The following is a 27390-nucleotide window of genomic DNA, read 5'->3' as shown; positions in this document are numbered from 1 at the left end:
GTTGTCTCAATCATGGATTTAATATTTACCAATGCTTGATCCATCTCCATAATCCCTCTCTGTGGTGTTTTCCTCCAGAATTTACATTTCCTCGTGAACTTTTTCCACATCTTTTTTTTCTTGCATCAACATTTACAGCTCAGCCTAGTCCTTTCCAAGCCTTCGAGTAGCCTGCATTACCTTCTCATTTACCCAATCAGACCACCCTTGGAGCGTTTTCTGTAGTGTCTTCAAACGGGAAAGTAGCAACAATATAGCTTCATCTCTCTCATTTTGAGGGATGCTGATCTTAGGCATATTTACATGCCTAGAAATCTAATAATGCCCATATTTAAGCTAATTTTGAATTCAATATGTGTTTGTTTATAGTCTTATCGAGTCTTTTGGTTGTTAATGAACTAACCAACTTGATTAGTTGTGTAGGTGAGCGTATTTTGAGAAATGAGCACGAAAATGGACAATGGGAAACACAAAGGATCCGAGCTGAAAGGAAGAGGATCGAAGAAATGCAAATCAAGGCCTCTCTGTATCCTCTCCGTGTCGTGGAGTGGAAGTTTGAGCTTGGGTTGTAAAATGACTTTTGAGGCAGAACCCTCCGTGTAGCAGCCACGTCGCGGAGAAGTGGGTTTACTCGCTAATCAAATCCCAGATATGCCTCTGCATCACGGAGATGGAGTCCTGAATTAATTCACGAGAGTAAAATTGAGGCAGAGTGGTCCATGTAGCTGCCGTGTCGCGGAGAAGAAAAAAGATCTGAGAGCGAAATCAAGAAATGCCTCCGCGTCGCGCCCTTGGCTCCATTTTTTGGCCGTTTCGACTTTTAGTATAAATAGATCATTAGTTTATTTTATTAAATTATTCTTTTTCTGGGTTTAGAAGAACGACGATTTGGGAAAACGTTTTCACCATTTTTAGGGTTCTTTCCTAAACTCTTTTCCTTTTGATCTCTTTATGTTTATTGAACATTGCTTGATCATATCTTGGATTATGAGTAGATAAATATCCTAGTTCTAGGGTTGTGGCTACATGATGATTGTAATCTATTAAGTTTTTATTGGGTTAATGTCAATTATCATATGAATCTTTCTTATATTCTTGCTTTCCATATTTCGTGACTGATCACCATTGAAATAAATATATTGTCCAAATTGAACTTGGGAGAGGAATAAGAGGATAGAACGTGGGACATAAGGAGCATGATTAATTCTTTATAACTAGGGTTAATTTGTATCTAGGATAGGGATATACCTAGAAACCATGCATGGGTCACTATACTGGAAGAAATTGTAATGCTCAATACTTAATCCATCCCATCCTCGCTCAACAATATAGTTAGGGTATTCTTTATCGTAGGCGATTAGAGGTCGGGAGACCATGAACATACATTTAACCCTGTGATTAATTGATTCAATAGTTGATGTAAACCCATTTAAATGATAATAATTGCATGAATCTTGATAAAAGTTGCAGCCCTGGACTTTACCCAATCACTGTTTTAAACCCTTGAAATTGAATCGCATTTATTATATTTTGTTACAATCTTAGAATTAGATTATAAATCACGTTTGAAATTTTGATACACTTGTGCTTAACTGAAAGTTAGAGAAATTGAGTGATTCTAAGCATAGGTCCCTGTGGGTACGATACTCGGCTCTTTATAAGAGCCACTTTAATACTTGAATGACCACGTGCACTTGCGTGTGCGATTTGGATGCAACATGTTTTTGGCGCCGCTGCCGGGGACTTTAGAATTATAAATTATCTAATTTTTTTGATCTCTTAAGTTAAAAAACAAGTGTTGACAACTTGATCTTAGCAATTCATTGTTGCAGATTATTCTGGAAATTCAAACTGGACGACGATCAAGGATGGGTATCACCTCTAGCAGAACCGGAAAGATTCGTTCACTACTGGAGAAGGCAAAGACGACTCACATACCAGTCCCTCTTGTTGCTAGTGAACCAACATCTCTAGTAGCAAGTGTTGAGCAAGAGGAACCTGAAACAATAATGGCTGAGATGAAGGTAAGAGACGTGGCAATCCCACGTCCCACCAATGTGACATCATGTATTCAAAAACCTGAAGCTGGTGGAAGATTTGAATTAAAGTAGAGTATGGTGGAACTAGTGCACACCAATGGGGAGTTCACTGGTCTATCGCACGAGGATCCAACAATTCACATTCAGAATTTCCTCGAGATCAGTGATACTTACACGCCAGCTGGAGTGAATGTGGATTATATGAGGCTCACTTTATTCCCCTTTTCTCTGCTTGGGGAAACAAAAAGATGGTTGAACTCTGAGCCCGCTAACTCTATAACCTCCTGGAATGATCTAGCACAGAAGTTCCTCATTAGATTTTTTCCATTTGGGAAAACAGCTAAGTTGAGGAGTGACATCTTAAGTTTTAGACAAAAATTGGAGGAGAACTTGTACCAAGCTTGGGATAGGTTTAAATCGATGTTGATGAGCTGCCCACATCATCATCAATCTAATGAGGTGTTGGTCCATACCTTTATTGAAGGATTGGAGCCTAACACCAAAATTCAACTTGATTCAGCTGCAGGTGGTCAGGCTTTGGAGAAGACATACGCTGAACTATTTGCCTTGCTGAACAGGATCTCGCAGGGCAGTCCCGAATGGAACGGAGGAGGGGTGAAACCTGTGATTTAGAAAACTGCAAGTATGCTAGAAGTAGATGTCGTGACTACCATAACTGCACAGATTGCTACTATGCAGAATATGATGAAAACCCACTTCAGTAATCTAGCATTGGGACAATACCCCGCGCAGGTAAATGCAGTTCAACAACCACCATCTTGGTGTGCGATCTGTGAAGGGGGTGATCATAGTGTAGAGGTATGTGGTGCAAACCTGGACTCTATTAATTTTGTAGGCAATGCCCAACGAGGAGGAGGCCAGTAGAATTATGGAAATTCTTACAACCCGAGTTGGCGCAACCATGCAAAATTTTCTTGGGGTGGAAATCCAAAATTAGGGTCAAGGCCAGAATCAGTATAGACCCTAAGGAAATGCATAGGGGTACCAACCACAGGCCCAACGAGAGAAGCCTAATAAGCAGTTTGATAACATGAGCATGGACGAGATGCTGAAAAATATCATGGCTGACCAAGCCCAGTTAGCTGCTGATGTGAGAAATAATCAGTTGGCTACACAGAATCTGGAGAAGCAATTCGGGCATTTTGCTAGTGCCCAGAACTCATGATTGCAAGGAGGTTTACCGGGTAACACTGATCCAAATCCGAAGCAGGTAAACGCAGTAGGTACTCGCAGTGGTTTGCAATTGGAGGAGTTAGCTCCTAAGAAAAGGAATACTGAAACTGTGAATAAAGAAAGTGAACCCAAGGAGGGTGAAGTTGTTGTATAAAAAGAAAGAGTGCCACCAATAGTGAAACAACCTCTTCCATTCCCTCAAAAGTTCAAGAAATAGAAGGAGGATGAATGTTTTGGTAAGTTCCTTTCTCTTTTGAAATAAGTTCACATTAACTTGCCATTGGTAGATGTTTTGCAGGGTATACCCAAGTATGCAAAATATGTGAAGGAGATTGTGGCGAATAAAAGGAGACTAACTGAATATGAAACTGTTGCACTTACTGAAGAGTACAACTCCAAGATCCAAAATAGGTTTTCCACTAAACTGAAAGATTCGGGTACAGTTCAGATCACTATAGGGCAAAGCATTCATGCGCGATGATTATGTGATCTAGGACTAGTATAAATTTGATGCCAACTTCTTTGTACAAAACCTGGGGTTGGGTAGTCCTAAACCTACTACCATAATCTTACAGTTGGCTGATAGATCTGTAGATAGGCCTGAGGGCGTTGTAGAGGATGGTTTAGTGCAAGTGGGATCGTTGATTATCCTAGTAGATTTTGTTATGCTAAATTTTGAGCCATATCCTGAGGTCCCATTCATCTTAGGAAAGACCTTTCTTAGCTACTAGGCGGGATATGATAGATGTAGCAGCAGGGCAACTTATTATGTGAGCACATGATAAAGTGGAGGTGTTCGACGTGTATAAAACATTAAAGCTGCCAGATGTGTATGAGGAGTTGTCTGCCATAACGGTAATAAATCTTGAGGCAGAGCTCGCTACATTGCATCTAAGGACCCTTTAGAGCGAGTGTTAGTAGGGGATGATATTTATGGGGATGCTGAAGCACAGGAAATTGAGCAATTTCTTGATGTGGCACTTGTAGGTACATCTGGAGATCGATGAGAGCCTTTAAATAGGGTGTTGGGTCCTCCACCCAAGCCCTCCATTGAAGAAGTACAAGATGGAGTTAAAAACATTGACAGCCTACCTCAGGAATGCATTTTTGGGTGAAGGGAAAATTTTACCGGTTATTTTGTCTGCATCATTGTCTGATGCACAGGTGGAAGCAACATTAATCATCCTAAACAAGAGGAAAGCAGCTCTGGGTTGGAAAATGTCCGACATCCATGGGATCAGTCCCGCATTGTGCATGCATAAAATCTATATGGATGAAGGGTATAAGCTGAGTGCACAACATCAGCGGAGACTAAACCCATTGATGAAGAATGTGGTATGAAAAGAGGTGATCAAGTGGTTGGATGCATGGATTGTGTACCCAATATCAGACAGTAAATGGGTAAGTCTAGTACAGTGTGTGCCTAAGAAGGGCAGAATGACAGTGGTGACTAATGAGAAGAATGAGTTAATACCCACAAGATCAGTGATAGGGCGGCGGATCTGCATGGACTACAGGAAGTTGAACGATGCCACCAGAAAGTACCAATATTCGGTTCCTTTCATTGATCAAATGTTGGATAGGTTGGCAGGCCAGGAGTACTACTGTTTTCTTGATGGCTACTTAGGGTACAATCAGATTGTTATTGCACCAGAGGACCAGAAGAAGACCACCATTACTTGTTCGTATGGCACGTATGCGTTCAAGCACATGCCATTCGGCTTGTGCAATGCATCGGCAACATTTCAGAGATGCATGATGGCAATCTTCCATGATATGGTGGAGGATTTTGTTGAAGTGTTCATGGACGACTTCTTGGTGTTTGGTGAGTCTTTTGAACGTTGTTTGACTAATCTGGACAGAGTTCTTGCTAGGTGTGAAGAAACAAATTTGGTGCTGAATTGGGAGAAGTGTCACTTTCTAGTTCGAGAGGGAATTGTGTTGGGGCACAGGATCTCCCAAAATGGGCTGGAAGTTGACAAAGCCAAAGTAGAGGTTATTGAGAAGTTGCCACCCCCATCACAGTGAAGGGAGTTAGAAGCTTCCTAGGATATGCTGGGTTTTATAGGAGTTTCATCAATGACTTCTCTAAGACTGCAAGACCCATGTGCAGCCTGCTAGAGAAAGAGATGAAATTTGTTTTTGATGAGAAGTGTTTGTAGGCATTTGAGTTGCTAAAGAAAAGGTTAATAGAAGCTCCTATTCTGATTGCTCCAAATTGAGAGGTTCCATTTGAGCTTATGTGTGATGTCAGTGACATAGTGGTTGGGGCAGTGCTTGGGCAGTGGAAAGATAAGATGTTTCATTCCATCTACTATGCAAGTAAGACACTTGATACAGCCCAATCAAATTATACTGTTACTGAGAAGGAGATGCTGCCATTAGTGTTCGCATTTGATAAGTTCAGATCATACGTGGTGGGAACCAAAGTTATAGTCTACACTAATCATGCTGTAATCCGATATTTGTTTAACAAGAAGGATGCCAAATCGAGGTTGATTAGGTGGATTTTGCTACTACAAGAGTTTGATCTAGAGATAAGAGATAGGAAGGGAACTGAGAACTAGATAGCTGATCATTTGTCCAGATTGGAGGATTCATCTCATGTGAAAAATGAGGGGTAGATTTGTGAAGAGTTTCCTGATGAGGAATTGCTTGTTTTGGACCTTGCTCAAGTGACTTTGTATGCTAATATTGTAAATTTGCTAGTGAGTGGTTTATTTCCATCTGGGGCCTCAACACATCAAAAATAGAGGCTGAAGTATGATGCACACTTCTACATAGGGGATGAACCCTTCTTATTTATGCAGGGACCTGATCAGATGATGAGAAGGTGTATAGCTAAACAGGAGGCGACAAAAGTGTTGGAGAGTTGTCACTCTTCCCTATATAGTGGACACCACGGGGGCAAACGAACTGCACATAAGGTATTACAATCTAGCTTCTTTTGGTCTACTCTTTTTAAAGATGCTGCTATGTTTGTGAAGGGTTGTGATCAGTGTCAGAGGATGGGGACCATTTCGAGAAGGTATGAGATGCCCTTGAGCAATATATTGGGGGTGGAAATCTTCAATGTCTGGGGAATAGACTTCATGGGACCATTCCCATCGTCCCGGGGTAATCAATACATCTTAGTCGCAGTGGATTACATGTCAAAGTGGGTGGAGGCTATTGCATTACCATCCAATGATGAAAAAGTGGTTATAAATTTCATCCGAAAACACATCTTCACCAGGTTCGGAACTCCAAGGGCTATGATCAGTGATGGAGGTACGCACTTTATTAACAATTCAGTGCATAATTTGTTTGCTAAATATGGGGTGAGACACAAGGTGGCTACAACATATCATCCCCAAACTAGTGGGCAGGTGGAAATGTCTAATAAAGAAGTCAAGTAGATTCTTCAGAAAAGGGTGAATGCCCAAAGAAAAGATTGGGCTGACAAGCTAGATGATGCATTGTGGGCATACCATACTGCATATAAGACACCAATAAGGACTTCTCCTTATCGAATGGTGTTTGGAAAAACATGTCACTTACCAGCTGAATTGGAGCATAAGGCATATTGGGCGATCAAAAAGTTGAATATGGATGCTGAGTTAGCCGGTAGGAAGAGAATAACACAGCTGCACGAGGTAGAAGAGTTCAGGCTTCACGCCTATGAAAATGCTAAGCTGTACAAATAGAAGACCAAGAGGTGGCATGACAAGAATATTGTGTCACGCACGTTTGAGCCTGGTCAATTAGTGTTGTTGTTTAACTCAAGGTTGAGGTTATTCCGTAGAAAGCTTCGATCTAAGTGGAGTGATCCTTTTGAAGTTGTGAGGATGACTCAACATGGTGCTGTGGAACTAAGGAACAAGGATAAAAGCTCCACTTTAGTTGTGAATGGTCAAAGGGTCAAGTACTATTTTGGGAATGATGTGGATCTTGATCTTAAAGCGCTCACATTGAATGACGAATGTGTCATGAGATAGGTCGTGCCGCGACGTTAAATCAGGCGCTACATGGGAGGCAACCCGTGAACCCTTGTAATAGTTAGGATTTATTTTCTTTTGTTTTGTTATTTTAGTTCTTAGAAATTAGCAAAAAAGAAAATGACATACTCAGAAAAATACAAAAATATGAGTCATGCCATGACCAAAACTAAGGCGCTGGATGGGAGGCAACCCATCGTGTTTGTACTAATGGGTTTTGAGCTTAAAATGTGTAGGAATCCTGATTTCCAACCCATGGCGTGAAGAGTAGTGCAACCCTAATTTTCGATTCGACGGTAAGTTATAATTACGTCAAAAATAATACAGTTTCGTGATGAAGCTGCGTCGCGGAGGTGGGACAAAATATTGTCTCGCTTGGTCTAGTTGGAGGCAGAACACTCCGTGTAGATGGCACATCGCGAGTGGGCCTGATATTTTGATTTTGATGGGACTTTATGATTACATCATGAAAAAGGCCACTCCGTGCCATTCCCACGTCACGGAGCGAGGTATAACTATTTGCCTCGCGTGGATTTAAATTTTCAGACGACTCCGTCTAGGCTCTGCGTCGCACGCCCAAGTAAGGTTTTTTGACTTCCATTAAATGAAACAGGTTTTACCCATTTTAAATTGAAATAACCCGACCCATTTTCCCTTTTAACCCAAATTTCCCTGAAAAAACCCCATTATTCCCCCATTTTTACCTGCGATTTCTCCCCCCATTCTCTCTTTAGTTTGATTTTCTAGCTTCAATCCGTAATGCGGAGGCAACTTTTCATCTTCTCTCTCTCAATTTCGAGCTTATCTAACATCGCCAGGTATGTATTTTCATCTTGTTCTTGCGATAATGGGCTTGTTTGAGTATTTGTTGCTAAGGGTTAATGTTTGCTCGTATTGTGGGGTTTGGAACTGCGTGTTTCATTTGTCGTGCTGTATCAATATTGTTTTTCGGGTGATTTTGAATTCTTGAGTAGATATCATGCACTGTTGCTTGTGGGTGTTTTGGGGGTTGCATGTTTATAACTACTTAGAGGATTGGGTGATGCCTAGTGAGGAATGGTTGTCTAAACTATCAAGTAATTGGGTTTTTGAAGTCTGGGTAGAAGGATCCATTTGATTACTTATTAGGTATGGAGTGAATTAGGCAATGTATAAACATATGTGAATTCGAAATCTTGAGTAGAATTATTTGATTGCTAGGCACCTGTTGATTATGAGGAATTATGGGGGTTTGAATGCTTACATTAGTGAGGTCGAATACGTGGTTAATTATGTTCTCATTACAAATGAGGTGTCTATAGTATCGAATTCTTGAGTAGACATTATTTTGGTGATGACGGCGTAAATGGTAAGTGTTGCTTAACGGTGTTGGCTGGGTGATAATGTGTATTCATGGGTCTATATTAGTTGTGTGAAGTCTTGAGTAACACTACTTAAGTGTTGTGTGGTTGTAACTGCTATTGTAATGCTTATCCAGTTTTATGAACGTGATAATTACTTCAGTATGTTGGTCATTTTTGGGAAATCTGAGTACTAAATATGAGGCTGCATTGAACTAAGTGTGGAGTGGTGTGCGCACACCACCCATATCTTTACCACTGTTATGTAGTCATTTGGGCTGAACTTTGTTATGATTGCATGTAAACATGTCAAGTTCACAAAGCCCCGGCAAAGAAGTGGCCACGTCAAGCCATAAGAAATGTGCTCGAAGTGGGAATATCCCACTCACACCTGCAGTCCCTAAAGGACAAACTAGGCAGTTTGGAGTTAAAGCGGTCACCAAGGAAGGCAAGGCTTGGTACAAAAATCACACCGAGGCCTCTTAATTCTCCGATGTGTGTATCGACAGGGACAGTCTGGCACGTGAGTTCCCACAGATCCTGAGGCAGATTAGGGAGCTAGAGATGGAGTTCATCCTCGCTGAACCGGAAGAGTGCAACTTGCACATGGTCCAGGAGTTTTATGCCAACTGGGGCCTGAGGTACGATCCCATTATGTGACGGTGTGAAGAAGGAATTTACCCATCATTCCCACATGTATAAATGACATATTAGGTACACCGCAGGACACAGACCCACTAGTTCTAACAGGGTTGATCATACACCCTCCTTACCAGGCCATCCGACACACTCTATGCGGTCCATAGTCCACGGTACAATGGACTAAGCACAGCGGGAAGATATATCACCAATCTTTTCCCTACGCTCACATGCTTCAGGAGACGAGCGTTTGGTTAAAAGTTGTAATGAACTGTATGATATCTGGGCTCTACTACACCGACATTACTCGTGACAGGGTGTGCTTAGTCTATGCCTTATTGACCGGCATAGAGTTGAGCATTGGAGCTATTGTGAAATATGCTATGCATAAGGCCGGGTTCACAAAGGGTACATGTATGCTTTTGGTGGTTTGATTACACAGATGTGTCGTGCTGTAGTTGTCCTTAAAGAAAGTTTTGACTATATGGCACCTCTATATCCTGCATCGATGGACATCACTAGGACTACGGGGCCTGGCACTAAGTTTGGCCCAACTCTCACCACTGCTGAGTGCCATAGAAGGGATGAGTTGATTATGGCTAGTATGTATGGCTTAGAGATGTTGTGCCATTAGAATGGCTGCCAGGCTTCTACTAATATGCATTTAGGCGAGGTCGAGAGGCGCTACCCTCTGAATGGCCATGCTCAGATCAAGTGAGTTTCGTGATGCGGTCAATAATGATATACCAACCGATGAGGAGAATGTGTGCACTAGCTCAGATGTGGAGTCCGACTCGGATGAGGAGGTAGACCTAGATCAGGCCGAGTGTGAGGCTGTTGGGGGTAATGCGATAGAGGACTGATCAGGGAGTGTTTTCACCTTACCTCTTGAACTATTCTGAATTTTTGTAAAGCAATGGGGACAGTGTTATTGTATAAATGTGGGGTGAGGGGTGAAAAACATATCTGGTCTGTATATATATTTATTGATAAACATTGTTAGAGTCTTTTGTTTTGTCTTTGTTTTATTTTAGGTTCCTTGGAGGTTCTTTTCAGTTCTTTGGCCAAGGATAGTGCCTTTGAACCGTACAAAATATAAAAAGATTTTGTCTTCGTAGGATTGAATCAGTAGTTGTAGTTGAGTCACGTTGCCCAATGATAGATAGATGACGACCGTCTTAAGGGAAATTTCGTCATTGAGTCTTAGGATGGGTTGTGCTGAAGCTGAAATTCTGAAAGGAATATGTATGAAAAGCATGCTTGAAACTGATATGTGAATGCAACTGAACTTTTTTGTATATGACTTGAATGATGCAACTTAAGCTTTATTTGGACCTAGTGCATGATCTGATTGTGTTGCTGTAATTGATCCAGTCTTGAGTATAACTTGTGCCATGAGTGGTGAGTTGTTGTAATATCCATGAATGCATCTGAGTTAAGAACTTTCCCGGCTTGTTATTGAAGCGAAATATAAGTGTCACTGTGTTTAAAAGATGATAATACACTTTCTTTGAATTGTCTGGAATTTTAGCCTATTCATAAATAATATCCCTAGTATAGCCCAAATTGAGCCTTTTTAGCCTTGATTTTGTTCTAACCCACATAATGAAGCCGAATCCCTTTTATTGATACCGTTAGCTTTGATCCCAAATCCCTAATGGACGATGTTAGGAGGAAAAGTGAAAATAGCGGAAAGAGTAAATAGGGTGGAAATGTGTAGTTTGACGGGGAAGAATGAAAGCGGAGGTAAGATGATACCCCATGAGTTTTAATCTGAGATTTGCCCTAGTCCTTAAGACATTGTGCACTTCGACTAGGGGAAACCTAAGTTGTAGGTGGCAAACTTAGTGAATACCTTAATGATGGACCTGGCCCTAACAAGGGCATTGTGCACCTTAACTCGAGAAAAATCTCTAAGTCAAGGGTGGCTATTGTTGAGTGTCAAAAAAATAAAAAAGAAATAAAGGGGCAAGTAACAAATAAAGGCAAGGTTGGTAACACTAGTGGAAACCTATGAAGAAGGAGGGGGCTGACGAAAAGAAAAAGTTGTGAATGTAAGAGGAAAGTTGAATATGATGCATTAGGGAGGATAAGTCACTAATTTTATCTAAATGAATCCTCCCTTACCTTAAGCATACATTCCAACCAGAACAAGTCCTGTTTGATTTTTAGCATAGCACACTTTATTAGTAGAGATGTACATAATGGGCAAGCCTATGGTTATCAATGCATACATGTTTGATGTTATTGTTGAGTGAGAGTGTACCTTGTTTGCATAGTCCTTAAAGTATATTCAATTTGCTGAGTTGAGTGTGTGGACTATTCTTTGGAATGAGGTGCACTTGTTGTATGAAGGATAGGTGATATGTAATGGTGCACATGTTGTTGAATGTGTTGGTTGCTAAAAGTTGTCAAGTGAATTACACGAGTCATGCATACTTTGAATGAAATCATGCATGTGTTAATTGGTTACAGATCCTTGGAAGAAAGTGGCGGATACACAAATACCATAGTAGTGAGTATAGGTCTAGGAGTAGTTAGTAAGTTGTTCGAGGACGAACAAAGATCTAATTGTGGGGTAGTGATCTTAGGCATATTTACATGCCTAGAAATCGAATAATGCCCATATTTAAGCCAAGTTTGAATTCAATATGTGTTTGTTTATAGTCTTATCGAGTCTTTTGGTTGTTTATGAGCTAACCAACATGATTGGTTGTGTAGGTGAGCTTAATTCGAGAAACAAGCACGAAAATGGACAATGGGAAACATAAAGGATCCGAGCTGAAAGGAAGAGGATTGAAGAAATGCAAATCAAGTCCTCTCCATATCCTCTCCGCGTCGCCGAGAGGAATTTTGAGTTTGGGTCGTAAAATGACTTTTGAGGCAAAACCCTTTGTGTAGCAGTTGCGTCGCGGAGAAGTGGGTTTACTCGCTAATCAAATCCTAGTTATGCCTCTGCGTCGCAGAGAGGGAGTCCTGAATTGATTCGCGAGAGTCAAATTGAGGCATAGTGGTCCGTGTAGCTGCCGCGTCACGGAGAAGAGAAAAGATATAAGAGCGAAATCCAGGAATGCCTCCGCGTCGCACCCTTGACTCCATTTTTTGGCCGTTTCGACTTTTAGTATAAATAGGTCATTAGTTTATTTTATTAAATTATTCTTTTTCTGGGTTTAGAAGAACGACGACTAGGGAAAACGTTTTCACCATTTTTAGGGTTCTTTCCTAAACTCTTTTCCTTTCGATCTCTTTATGTTTATTGAACATTGCTTGATCGTATCTTGGATTATGAGTAGCTAAGTACCCTAGTTCTAGGGCTGTGGCTACAGGATGATTGTAATCTATTGAGTTTTTATTGGGTTAATTTCAATTATAACATGAATCTTTCTTATGTTCTTGCTTTCCATATTTCATGACTGATCACCATTGAAATAAATATATTGTCCAAATTGAACTCAGGAGTGGAATAAGAGGATAGAACTGGGAGATAAGGAGCATGATTAATTCTTAATAAGTAGGGTTAATTTGTATCTAGGATAGGGATATACCTAGAAACCATGCTTGGGTCTCTATACAGGAAGAAATAGTAATGCTCGATACTTAATCCATCCTATCTCCGCTCAAAGATGTAGTTAGGGTGTTATTTATCGTAGGCGATTAGAGGTTGGGAGACCATGATCATACATTTAACCTTGTGATTCATTGATTCGATAGTTGATGTAAAACCATTTAAATGATAGTAATTGCATGAATCTTGATGAAAGTTGCAACCCTGGACTTTACCCAGTCACTGTTTTTAAACCCTTGAAATTGAATCGCGTTTCTTATATTTTGTTACAATCTTAAAATTAGATAATAAATCACTTTTGAAATTTTGATACACTTGTGCTTAGCTGAAAGTTTGAGAAATTGAGTGATTCTAAGCGTAAGTCCCTGTGGGTACGATACCCAGCTCTTTATAAGAGCCCCTTTAATACTTGAACGACCACGTGCACTTGCATGTGCGATTTGGTCGCAACAAATGCCTTGTTTAAGTGCCTCTATTTTTCTTCTTTGTAGCGACAAGGAATTTTTTTGATTAGTGAATAGATGAAGATGTTTGAGTTATCTGATTCAAATTTATTTGCTGGTTTTGCATCATCAAAGAATGTTTTTCCACCGGGTTTTAGGTTTCATCCGACTGATGAGGAACTTGTTCTATACTATTTGAAGAAGAAGATCTACCGGAAGATGATTTTGCTTGATGCCATTGCTGAGACTGATGTTTAGAAATAGGAACCGGAGGACTTGCCTGGTATGTTATGATATGATTTCACTCTCACACTTTAGGATATCTTCTTTATTTTTTTTCTTGTTTCTCTCTACCTATTCTATAAAACTATCTTTCTCCACTTTTCCCTTAACACGAAGTTGCTCTCTTTCAGCTTTCAGGGAATTAGCTTGCTGTAGAAACCTCTGTTTCTCCTTTTCCTCCTATTTTGATTATCCGATAGGACTTGAAATTCATAAATATTAACAAATTTATTTTTTATAATTGGAGGAATGCTTGAACCACTATTACCGAAGGTAATAAGTAAAAAAGAACTAACATTATGATCGATACTGTATTAACAAGTCATTAACGGGATGAAGAATCTAAAACACTAACTATATTGGTAAAAAAACAATTTACCTTGATCAACTAGGCAATGAAGTTTCACTAACAGAATAAAAATACCTTAAGCTGGTACACAACCTTGTTGGCTTTCTCTTGCTGCTGCAGTAAAACAACTTTTTCCTGCTTGATAGCAGACAAATCCTCCTCAAATGAGCATTTCTCCGCTTCGCTGCTTGAAACTTCTTTACTGCTTCCTGCACCTTTGTTAAAGCATTGTTCATGTTCATAGCATACACACCAGTCAGAGCATTAAGGCCTCCATCTCCTTCTTTGGTCCAACATTATACCTTTCCAAAGTGCTAAGACCATAATTAGTTGTTTTAATCATGGAATTAGTATTTACGAATGCTTGCTCCATCTCCATAATCCTCTCTATGGCGTTTTCCTCCGCCATTTGCATTTCCCGGTGAACTTTTTCATCATCTTCTCTTTCTTGCCTCAACATTTTAAGCTCATCATTGTCCTTGCCAAGCCTCTGAGTAGCCTTCATTCCCTTCTCATTTGACCAATCAGAACACCCTTGGAATTCATTCCATAGTGTCTTCAAATGGGAAATTAACAACAATGTAGCTTCATCTCTCTTATTTTGAGGGACATATTTCCCCAGAGGCTCATCATAATAATCTGGCTTCGCAAAAGAAATAGTTTTGTTGTCAAGGGCATTTATGCTAGACTAAGGCTCCATGGCTGGCGAGAATAGAGTTGTAGAATTGTAGAAGAAGAGTGAGAATATATTATTATCATAACAGAATTAATGTTCAATATAATCTACATCTTAGCTTTATATACTTGAAGGAATGTACTAGACTATATAATGGAATTATCAGTAACCTCTTTTGACAGACTCTAGGTTAACAAACTTCAGAACTTGCATTGTTGCAACTAACTAACTTGACACACCAACATCCAGATTCCACCTCAGCTAACAATTTCTTTTTCTTTAAACTTGCATCAATTCTAAAACTGCTGCTTTTGATTTAGCCTCTACTTCTGAAAGAGGTGTGGAACTTGCTTGACAAACATGTGAACTTTTAGACTCAACTTCTTAAGGGGCTGCACTAGCAACAACAACTTCGGGCTGCAAGGTTTGAGCTATTTGGGTAAAAGGTTTTGACAACTGTTGGTTATATGGGATTGAATGAGCATTCTTGGAAGCCTCAGTCCCCCTTTAAAGAGCTATTGGAGTTCTCTCTTCCATTGAACTCTAAGGTTTCAGCCTCCCTTTAATGAGCCAAATTTATATATCACCTTGTGAATCGATCCTTCCCTAAAGATCCTAACAAAAACCCTTTGGGAAGTTTTATGATTCTTTTAAAATGTTTGAACTCTTAAGTGTGGTGACAACTCTCACAACTTATTTTCACTTTTGAGTTTTGACATGTATAAAATTGTTATAGGTAGCTAAAAATTTCTATTGTCTAAATTTATTTTAGTAGAGACTAAAGACTTTACTCTTAGAGTCTTTCCAATGTTTTCACAGACGATCCCAAACAAATTCAAACAACTCATTAATGTACTATTGAAAACAAAAGTGCCACTATTTTCACTATTACAACTTAGAATGTGAAGTATTCCTTGCTAAACTGCCCTGCATTATCAAGTTTGCAACTTAGTTAATCATCGAGCACATATACTGTCACACTGAAGTTGCAGATAAATTGAATTTTTCAGACTTACCAACATGAGTTGTATCACAAATGTGGAACCGTTTCCCCACTTGACTTTGTTGAGTTTTTCCTCTTTGTACTCTTATGGTGGCTACTCACTCTTTCCCTTTTCAACCACAATGATCTACTTTTAGTTTCCCAATCATAGTTTTTAGGTCTTAAGGATGCTACTAGTAGCATGAATAGTTCCACTAGTAAGTATGGAAACAAGGTTTCCTGCAAGCATTAGTGCATTTCTACTAGTTGTGTCAAGATTTATCTTTACATACTTATTCTTACCGTGTCAACAAAAATTGTGCCAAGATTGCCAATGATGTTGGTGATACCTATCACGATCTGAGCCTACACCCTAGACGTAGCCGGCACTAGAGAACCATTACTGGTCCCCAAGCGAACCCTTATCCTGGCTGACTACAAGTGGAAGACTAACTCAAGCATACATGAGTATTAAATTGAAAGAAATGTTTAAAACACCTTACTAAATCTCAAAACTTTGTTGAATATACTGAGTAATAATAATAAGCTTAAATAAAACATCTGAAAACTGAAAGACTCTCCAAAATTGTCTATCTGTGAAGCCTCTACTATATGTGGACGAATGTCAGGACAAGACCCACGACTACTCAAAATGCTACTAATACTAAAAACTCATAAAACTGGAGTCCTCCGGAAGCAAGGAGACCTCACTCGAAAGCTGACAAGCGGATGAAGTGATCTCAACAGAGTCTTGTTGAGGATCCTAAGACTCTCCAAAATTGTCTATCTATAAAGCCTCTACTATATGTGGACGAATGTCGGGACAAGACCCACGACTACTCAAAATGCTACTAATACTAAAAACTCATAAAACTGGATTCCTCCGAAAGCAAGGAGACCTCACTCGAAAGCTGACGAGCAGATGAAGTGATCTCAACAGAGTCTTGTTGAGGATCCTAAAAACCTGTATATGTATCATTAAAATATACATGTCGAATGACATCACTACATTGAATGTACGAGTATGTAATATAGATGAAGAACAAATAATTGAATGAAAGGACTGCAATAGATATAGATATATACTCAACTGAATAAATACATGAACATGAAGTGAAAACCATTTAAGCTTTACAATAAAATATGCAATGAAAGTAACATGAAAATAATATACTTTACTTGTGGAGAGTTTCTCTAATCGATAACCATTACCATGAGCCTAGCAGTGATACAATGTTTCGCTTCACGTTGCCATGTCCATCCTATACTTTTTCGGGGTATAGGATGATATCGTGACTATGCATCCATATAATTGGCCTTCTTAGAGGCAGTGATGAGTCTCATGAAGAGTCAATGCTATCCTCTCCAATGCTGGCTATGTAGTACTATGGGACTTCCGAATCATAAAAGACTCTAACTCAATTTGGTGCTCGATACTACTCCCAAAATAAGTGATATAACTTTATGCTCAATGTTTAAAAACATATTCTTCCTTATGTTTGAGATAATTCTCAAACTATTCTCTTAAATGAGGTAACTACTCTTCAAATATCTTTGAACTCATAACTCATTTGGAAATCAAAGTTTCTCTTTTATCAATGTAAAACTGATACCTTTGTGAATACTTAGTTCCTTTATACTCTTACTCAATTCATACTTGAAAACTCTTTCTAAAACATATATCAAAATCATATTATGTTATGATCATTGATGACTCGGGAAGTCATACTGCATAAACATTGATGGTATATCTAGATACCATACTGCTTAAACATTGATGACATACTTGACTGCCATACTAATCATATTTTAAAAACTCTTTTCAAAACTCATCTTTACTTTCTCAAAAACTCAGTTTAAAACTCAAATATTGGCTTTAAATTTTTTTCCAAAATTTATAACTCAATTCATAGGGTTCTTGCGGAATTATGAACATGAACGAATCAACTCGAGGGTATTAATAGAAATATGAAAACTCAGTACTCAGAACTCAAGAACTTAAGGACTCAAGCACTCGAAACTCAGAACTCAACGATACTACCCATCTCAAGATTACTCAATTCATATGGTTCATCTTGTAATATAGACATGAAAAAATCAACTCAAGAATCATAATGCATAACATATAGCAATTCACTAATTAGGAATAGAATTTCAAAAGAATCAGGAACTCAAGAACTCAAAATCAACTCATCTCAAGAATACTCAAATCTAGGGATAGAAACTTAGATTACTCTTGTATTAATTAGAAAGTAGATGTAGGGCGTGAGGACGAACTAGTCCAACACTATGATAGCCTTACATACCTGGAAGATCAATGTTATTGAAGAATTTTGAATAAGAACTTGATCAGAAGCCTTAAAACCCTAGCTTGAAGGTAAACAATAAAGAAAGCCTTTTCTTGAGATTCTTGAATGAGTTTCTTGAAATTGCTATGGCCAAGAATTATGATTTTCATTAGTGATTCATAATTTTATGGAGGAATTTGAGTTGGAAAGAATGGAATTCTTGGAGAAAGATTGACCATGAAGAAGAATCTTGAAAAAAATTGAAAAAATCTTGAATGGAGTCTTCTACTTTGATTTTCCCTTAGGATTTTGCCTTAGGGTATGAGAGAGAAGAGAATGAGGGATTAAGAGATAAAAATCTGATTGTTTTGGGCCTTTAATTAGTCAAGAAATTTGTTTAGGGTTTTCTTAGAGGTAAAAGGACAAAATGACCCTTTTTAATGTTTTCCCATCGGCTAATTCGTCACTACATTGTATCAGATTACTAAAATGGTCATAACTTTTTACTTGAAACTTGGATTGTTGTGAAATTGGTGGTGTTGGAAGAAGATTCAAATACATTTAATTTGATAGGTTATGGGCCAAGTAACTCTTTATATTCTAAGAGATATGGTCATTTGAAGTTGACCCAAGTAGAATCTTATATCAAAACTTAATCGGTAAGGAAACTTTCAACTCAAATTTGTTCTAGGAGTTCTAGTGACCTTAATTTATATTTTAAGAGATATGGTCGTTTGAAGTTGAGCCAAGTAGAATCTTATATCAAAACTTAATCGGTAAGGAAACTTTTTACTCAACTTTGTTCTAGGAGTTTTGGTGACCTTAATTGATATCCAAATTCATCCCCATGCTAAAGAATTGAACTTCACACATATGAGAAATTTAAGAATAACCCATTATGATCTTATTCACAAATGAAGAATGGTTCGGGTCTTAATTTAGAAACTTTGGGGTGTTACAATACCAAAGATAGGGAAAGTCAAAACCGGAAACTGTCTAGCTAAGGAAAGTCAAAACTGGATTTTAGAAGGGTATTATGGTATTTTCCATACCCAATTGATTTAATTCATTTTTAGTGAATTAATTAGGGTCAAAACTGAATTGGTTCAGTTTGCACAATTGGAAATTCACTCTAGGGTTTTAGAGAGAAGAACTCAAGAGAGAAGAAAAGAGGAAAATCAAGATTCGTCGTCTTCATGAGGAATTGATTGCGTATTTCGTCAAGAATTTGATCCTACGAGGTATGTGAGACTTTCATAACGTTGGGTTCGTTCACCTACATGACAAACATGTTTATTTCAGCATGAAGTCGTCCTAAAAATATTGGAAGTTTGAAGGTTCTTGATGTGTCTTCGTGAACTGCTTTCGTTCTTGAATTTGGGTTGAGATTGAGGAGTTTATTGAGGTTATAGTGTTATTTGCTTGAGTTGGTTGAGTTAGATTCTTATGTACATATATTAGGTATCTGAAATCTAAAGAGAATTTGAGAAAAGAATCGAGTTTAGATGAATTGATGTTGGAAAACAAAAAAGGAAAAATTCGGACGAATCTGGGTACCAGGTCCGCGACGCGGACTTGTTCCTCAGAATTGGGAAATTCTTCTCCGCATCGCGGAGCGGTCACAGACCCTTTTGCCTCAAAATTTATTTCGTGACCAAATATTTAAATGCATCTCCGCGCGGTGGACTTGCTTCTAGATAATGATTTCTTGATCGTTTCTCATGTTTAACTATCTAAAAATACTCTTAAACATCACGAGATATTTCCTATCACAAATCTCAATCCTTGAATCCATAAATTCAAATTCAAGGAAAGTTAAGAACCAAGTTTAGAGAGCTCTTAGAGTCATTTCAAAAAGTCTTTTACAAATGATTTAAACTTGTTTTAAGACTTGAGTTTTGAGTTAAGTAAGAGTAACAAATGAAGTTCATTTCTTTAGAAAAAGTATATGGGAACTAAGTATTCCCAAAGAGTAAATGCTTTTACATTTAAACAAGAGAGGAAACACCAATTTCCAAGAGAGCCTTTGAGCTAGTTCTTGAGTAATTATATCAAACCATAGAAAGAATTTTTGTTTTTAAACATATGAGCTGAGCATTTTTGGAGTAGTATTTAGCACCGATTTTGGGACGAGTTCATAACAACTCAATGTCTCCATAAACCATGTAGCCAACATGGGTAGAAAGGGTCATACTTTTTAGATAATTCCTTAGTGCTTTTTAGCATAGACTAGTAGATCCACTTAGTTGATGCGTTCTATATCCCGGCAAGTTATAGGACAGTTCTGGCAGTGTGGGCGAGACGCTATATCATCACATTAGCTTATAGTGATGGTTGTCAGTTAGAGAAACTCCCACAAAAGTATATTACTTTATTATATATATATATATATATACACACACACACTTTGAGTTGTTATTGTATTTTTTAAATACATTGAGTTGCTACCTATTGTTTAAATGCTTTATATAAACTGCATCTTTACTGATGTTTATTTATGCATTAAGTTGAGTATCCATGAGTTGAGTAAAGCTGAGGTAAGTGTTTCTTTCAGAATTCAGTTCAAGCTTATGTCATGTTTAGTTTTCCCCTCGCATGCTCATACATTCAATGTACTGATGCCATTTTTCATCATTTTATGGTGCAAATACAGGTAACCAGGATCAGCATCCAGCGCCTCGTAGATCCAGTCGAGCACTCAGAGTCAGTTGGTGATCCAATTTTCTTTCCAGAGGATCTCCCTTTTTACATTATTTCAGTATTTTCACTTGTTAGGATGATCGGGAGTCTTGTCCCAACATCCCTCATAGTTTTAGAGGCTTCATAGACAATTAGTTACTAGTTCTTTAGTCTTGCATTTCAGTTGTTTTGTTACAAGACTTGAGTTGCCACTTTGGCTAAGTTGAACGTTTATCCTTAAACGTTCTAAGTTTATTTGAGACAGTTGTTTTAAAAATGCATTTAATTTCTGTAATAATGCGTAAAGTCTTCCGCTGAGAGTCTAGCCAGGCCAAGGGTTCACTAGAGGCTATCAATGGTTCTCGAGTGGCAGTCCCGTCTAGGGTATAGGCTCTTCTTTTTTTCCAACCGTTTTAAGTGTGTATAATATTGTGTCAAATGTCACTATTTATAGGATAGAATTGAGGAACACAAAGAGTTGTCATGAATATGCATTAATCCCTTTTAGATCATGGATGAGTATGAGAGGTGTATTAAAAATTATGATAAACATAATTAGTGGGAGTTACATATATTCACATAATGGAGAGTTGGTGGTAATAAATTTATGTAACAAACTTCACATTAATACACACACACACAAATATATATATATATATATATATATATATATTTAAAAGCATGAATTCCTAACTTGAATGTTAAATTACTATAATATCCCTAACTTGTGACTTTTTTTATGAGTTGTGACTTTTTTGATAAGTTGTGACTTTTTTTGAAGGGTCGTGATTTTTCAATGATTTGTGACTTTTCCAAAGAGTTGGGACTTTTTCAATAAGTTGTGACTTTTCGAAAGAGTCGTGACTTTTTCAATAAGTTGCGACTTTTTCTAAGGGTTGTGACTTCTCGAAAAGGTCATGACTTTTCAGATAAGACACAAAAATTTGTTCATACTACCCTTTGTTAACTATAAATAGAAGGGCTTCCTCTCATTTTTCAACTAATTTGTTTTTAAGCTTCTACTCTTCTTCTTCTTGCATTTTAATTTTTTTTGTGTGATTTATTGTTGTTGAGTCGCTTCGAAGTTTAGCAAAATATGAGGTACCACTATTATGATGAAGTAAGTCATTCTATTCTAAGAGGGTATATTTCATAATCTCGAGTATTTGAGAAAAATAATTTTGATGATATAATAATTAATTTTTTGCTTAATATATACATTAGTATGTAATGTTCCAATATATGAAGCTAACATGATGTAGTCTAAATTCATTTGTTTATGTTAACAATTTCTCCTATGATATAGATATATGCTTCTGAATATCTTTTCCAAAATTTAGAGAATTGTCACGATTTGTTTTTGATGCTCAAGACAAAAGAATGATTTTATTTATCAGTGTTACTTATGTGATTAGGACTCTCATGAAGTTTGCTTCAAAATAGTTATTACTATATAAACATTGCCCTTTTGTTTTACTTATTTACTATTTCTTAATAATTCAGTATTTTAGACGAAGAAAAATTCATATGACTTGTAATAGCGCCAGTTGAAGTTTGTATTTGTTTAATTTTTATTATTTATTTAATAATACATTTTATGAGATAAATATTTTCATTAATGCAAATATATATTTCTATTTGAGTAGGTATTTGTATTTAAATTAAAGTATTATATTTGTCACAAATGTATTCTCAAGTTAACAAGATCTTCTAACTTCAAAATATATTATTTTATAATGTTCCGAGTTTATTTTATTTTAAAAAACACTCACAGCAAATGTGAAAATATGTGAATATGTAAAATGTAGTTGTTCTCTTTACATGTTTATGTGACATCTAAACACTTTAACGTAGAATACACATGAAAAACAAATCTGGTTAGATGACAAGAAAAATACAAAGAAACTATTGTTTATAAGGTAATATTAGTGAGATAAGACTAATTACATGATTGAACCTCATCAAATTGAAATAAATATATACATTATTGTATTTAACTAATAAAATTTTTCATTAACCATCTTCATAGGTTTGCATGAATAAGAGATATATATGACGATCCACATTGAACATTCACAAAAGAATCTGCAATTATATTTTTGATAAGCTTATTATTCAAATCTTCGCTTAAATAAGCAATATTATTTACTATAACATATATTTTTGGAATTGATAATCACGTGCAACGCACGTATCAAAAAACTAGTATACATATATATATATATATATATATATATATATATATAATATTGGTTTGTATGATTTTTTTCTTTTTGTGAAGGGCAAACATAATCATTCATATTTTTAATTGGAAGATGAACAAAACAAAAAATTCATGAATTTACTCCAACATGAAATTAATACAAAGTATACAAAGGATACATATTCAAGAAACTTTATGGTGGTTGATTCATGTACTAGTATGATGATTTATAATTTTATATTTAATTTATTAAATAATTTATAACATTTAAATTTAATGTAGGGATAAAACCGTAATCTAACTTTTGCCTAAAATTCTTTCCATTTTAGTATAATATGATTCATCAACTAATTCTTCATCTCTGCTTGTTTAATTTTCTTCGGCCAATTCAACCTTAACATTTGCTATGACAGTTACTTCATCATTATGATCAACTTAATCTAATATGTGTTTATGATATTCTAGACTATTTTCTAACTCAATATTCACTATTTGATGATCAACTTCTACATCATTTTGGTACGCCACATCTAACATATTATCAACCTCAAATCTATCTATAGACTTGCTATTATAACTACCCACGTGAGACAATATCTCTATGCAAAGGATATGAAACACAATACACTTACTTCACATTTTGTTCAATAGTAAAAGGGTCCTAGCTAGTGATCACATTATCATGTGTACTAAACTTCAATTAATTTATATTATTGATTCACATTTGTACCTCTATGTGATGGATCAAACCACTTGCATCGAAATAGTACTATTTTTTTTCAGCCATCCAAGATACATAAGTTCTAGTATATATTGTAGCACACCATAATAATCAACAATTTCATCACGAGTCCATCGACATCATCTTTAGGGTTCATTTGGTAGATGGATAATAAAGATTCAGGATTGAAAATAATGAAATTTTTTTACTATTTTAACAATGAGCAGAGAAAATATTTAAATACAAGTGAAGACCAACAACAACTCCTATACTATAGGAGGTGTATTCCTAGTGGACTCTTAATAATGAACGTGTAGTACTAAACCTATAAGCAGGAAATAACTAACTAACAACTACAACTGAATATGCCTTATTATAGGGACGATGTGCCAATACACTCCTGCAAGTTGAAGGTGAAATCAACAACCTTAAACTTGGGTGGATGTTTGTGAAAGAGCAGACGAGCCAAAGGCTTTGTAAGTGTGTCTACAAATTGATCCGTAGCATGTAGATGTTGAACGCGCATCTAGTTTCTCTGCACTTGATCTCTAACAAAGTGAAAATAAACTTCGATGTGCTTCATCCTGTTATGCAAGATAGGATTTTGACAGAGATAAGTGACACCAATATTATCACAATAGATTAGTGGTTGTTCAGACAACTGTACATGTAGTTCTGCAAGAAGTTATTCAACCCAATTGACTTCAGTAAGATCAGACGCGACGTCCCGGTACTCTACTTTAGTAGAAGACCGAGCTACAATACACTGCTTCTTGGATGACCAACTAATGGGATTTTGACAAAAATAAAGAATATATCAAAAAGTAGAAGTCTTATCATTAATGTCGCTGGCCCAATCCGCATGAATACATAAACAACCCAGGAGATGTGTTGCTCGTTCTCTGTAAACTATAATTCTTGGTATGTTGGAGATAGCGTAGAAGTTGTTTAACAGAAGACCAGTGTGTTTATGTAGGAGCATGCATAAATTGACATTACTTATTGATGACAAAGCTTATGTTTGGTCCGATAAATGACAAATACTGAAACTTACCAACAACTTGATGATACAAAGTGTCATCCACAGAAGGTGTACCATCCTTAATGGATAGAGAAGTAGGTGAACTCATGAGTACGTGAATAGGTTTACATTCAGACATATTATGGCCAGCTAGAAGATCACAAACATACTTGGGTTGTGTAAGAATGATTCTAGCTTGGGTTCAAAGGACCTCAACACCTAAGAAGTAGTGTAGTTATCCCAGATCTTTGAGAGAGAATCCAGACGAAAGAACTCAAATAGCTTGTTTTATAGCATAAGAATTGGAACCAATAATAATAATGTAATCAACGTATACAAGAATGTAAACCAGTGTTCTACTGTGATGATGAATAAAAAGGGAGGAATCAGAACTGGATTTTTGAAATCCCATTTGGATGAGGAACTGCTATAACTCAGAATACCATGCGCGAAGAGTGCCTGAATTGCTTTCTTTAGTTTGCACACATAATGAGGAAAATCATGATGAACATAACTAGGAGGTTGGCACATATAGACATCTTCATTAAACTGACATTGAAGAAATACATTGTTCACATCCAACTGGTGCAAGGGCCAATTATACTGAACTGCAAGTGATAAAACCAATCTAACAGTAAGTTTAATGACTGGGCTGAAGGTAGAGTGATAATCTACTCCTGAACATTAAGTAAAAACTTTTGCAACCAACCGAGCTTTATATCTATCTACACTTCCATCTGGTTTGGTTTTGATACGATAAAGCCATTTGCAGTCAACCACATTGCGTGAAGTGGACGATGGTACGAGCTCCTAGGTTACATTGGTCATTAATTCATCAAACTCAAGTTTCATAGCTTATCTCCAATATGCACTCTTTTGGGCTTGGTTATAAGTAGTGGGAAGTGATTCAGGAGAGGTAATGGCAAGATAATCAAACATTTTTTTGGGGTAGTGAGGTTATTCTGAGAACGAGTGATAGGGAGATGAACAGTGGGTGGTTGGGTAGATGATATTTTTTTGGTGGATGATGGATTGATACGGGAAGATGGGTTAGAAGGTGGGTATTGAACCTGAGTTGGGATTGAATCTACATCAGGTAAAGGAGGTGTTGCGAGTGGGATTTGTGCTTGCCGGTCACTACCTAAAGAGATGGAGTTGAAGATGAATCCACAGACAAAGCCTTTTGCAATCCTGTAGCAACCTGGATTGGTGGTGGAATCTCATTATTTATTGATGGCACATGTACATGAGTGGAGCCTTGTGATTCTTTTGGCAGAATATCCCGTTGTAAAGTTAAAAGTTTTTTTTCCTTAAGACTTCAGACCTCGCAGAAAGGACCAGGTCCTAGACCATGCCAAGAGGAAAGCTCATGCTAATCAACTAGTGAAGAAGGCTTTGGCTGTATGGGGAAATGCATCTAGCGAGTCTGAGGAAGAGACAGACAGTCCAGAAGAAGTCTCGATGATGGCTGTGGAAGATGATGAATCTGTCTACAATTCCATTTTCTCACTAATGGAAAAATTTGACGATGAAGAGGATTTGAATGAGGTAACCCTCTTTGATCTCAAGGATGATCTAGATACTCTTCCCATTAATAGATTGAGAAAACTTGGTGCTCTATTAATTGACTCAGTTGATGAACTAACTTTTGAAAAATTAACGATGAGTGAAATGCTGAGTTGGTGCGAGGATGAAAAATCAGCCCTCAACTCTAAATTATCTGAAATGAGTGTTAGGATAGGTATTCTTGAGACTGGTAGTTCGGAACCCAACGAGGAACCTGGTACCTCTAAGGGTAGGAAGCAAAAAACTCAGTAACTTTGAGGTTGAACTAGAAGAGAAACTTAAGTCCTCTGAGTCTAAGTTAGTTGCCTCCCTGGAAAGGAACTCTCAACTAGTGAAGGATTTTTGTAAGGCCAAAGAATAGTTGAACCACTCCCTCAAATGGACAAACTCGTCTAAGATACTCTCTAACTTAGCAAATCAGAAGTTCAACAACAGAAAGGGATTAGGTTGTAGACAAATAGAGCCTCCCTACAATCCTCATAGTAAATATGTGTCTGTCTCTGACAACATTTTGTGTACCCACTGTGGAAAAAATGGTCATCAGAAAGAAAAATATGAGATTTTGAGGGGAGTAAAAGAAAGGCATGAGAAGTTTCTTAAATCAAGAAAGTGTTTTGAGAAAAAGAAAAAGGTACCTGGTCCCGGGTACCACTTTAGCAATAACACTTTACCCCCATGGACATGAAGTTTTCTCATTAAGCCTTTTGACAGTTTTTGGGAACTCCATTTGAAGTAGGTTCCTAAGTCTAATAAGTGATTCTTGTGCAGAAGAAAGGAAACAGTCAGTGCTGGTACATGGATAGTGGATGCTCAAGGCATATGACTGGAGACACTCTAAACTTCCTCTCTCTGGAAGCACACCAAGGTGGTGGTGTGTCATTTGGTGGCGGAAAGAAGGGATTTATTTTTAGAATTGGCAAGATAGGAAGAACAACTGATCACTCCATAGACAATGTACACTATGTGGATGGTTTTAAATACAATCTCTTGAGTGTATCTCAAATGTGCGACAAGGGAAATGAAGTCAAGTTCATGTCTGATAGGTGTATGGTTACAAATTGTGCAACTAAAAGGGTTGTTATGTCTACCAAAAGAGTCAAAAATATGTATGTTGCGGATCTTAACTCTATTGAAGGAGACAGTCTTTCATGCCTGAGTGCTCAAATCAATGATGCAAATCTATGGCATCGGCAATTGGGTCATGTAAGTACTTTTTTGTTAAACAAGCTTGTTGCAGGGGACCTGGGCCGTGGACTGCCAAAGTTGAAGTTCTCAAATGATAAAGTTTGTGACGCCTGTGCAAAAGGGAAACAAACAAGATCATCCTTCAAAGCCAAGAAAGGCGTGAGCACAACCAGACCTTTGGAGCTTCTTCACATGGACCTGCGTGGACTAGTCAAAATTCAAAGCAGAGGAGGTAAGAAGT

The 27390-nt window shown here is 37.4% G+C and overlaps 1 pseudogene; it reads right to left on the bottom strand.

The window, feature by feature from the left end:
• LOC125868562 (putative E3 ubiquitin-protein ligase RF298) overlaps window positions 1–24507 on the bottom strand; it is a 37604-nt pseudogene extending 13097 nt beyond the window's left edge.
• Between the last annotated feature and the right edge of the window lie 2883 nt (window positions 24508–27390).

Source organism: Solanum stenotomum, chromosome 6 (assembly GCF_019186545.1).
Source record: "Solanum stenotomum isolate F172 chromosome 6, ASM1918654v1, whole genome shotgun sequence".
Lineage (NCBI taxonomy): Eukaryota > Viridiplantae > Streptophyta > Magnoliopsida > Solanales > Solanaceae > Solanum > Solanum stenotomum.
Note: the sequence above shows the minus strand (reverse complement) of the source record. Positions and strands in the feature narration are given on the sequence as shown.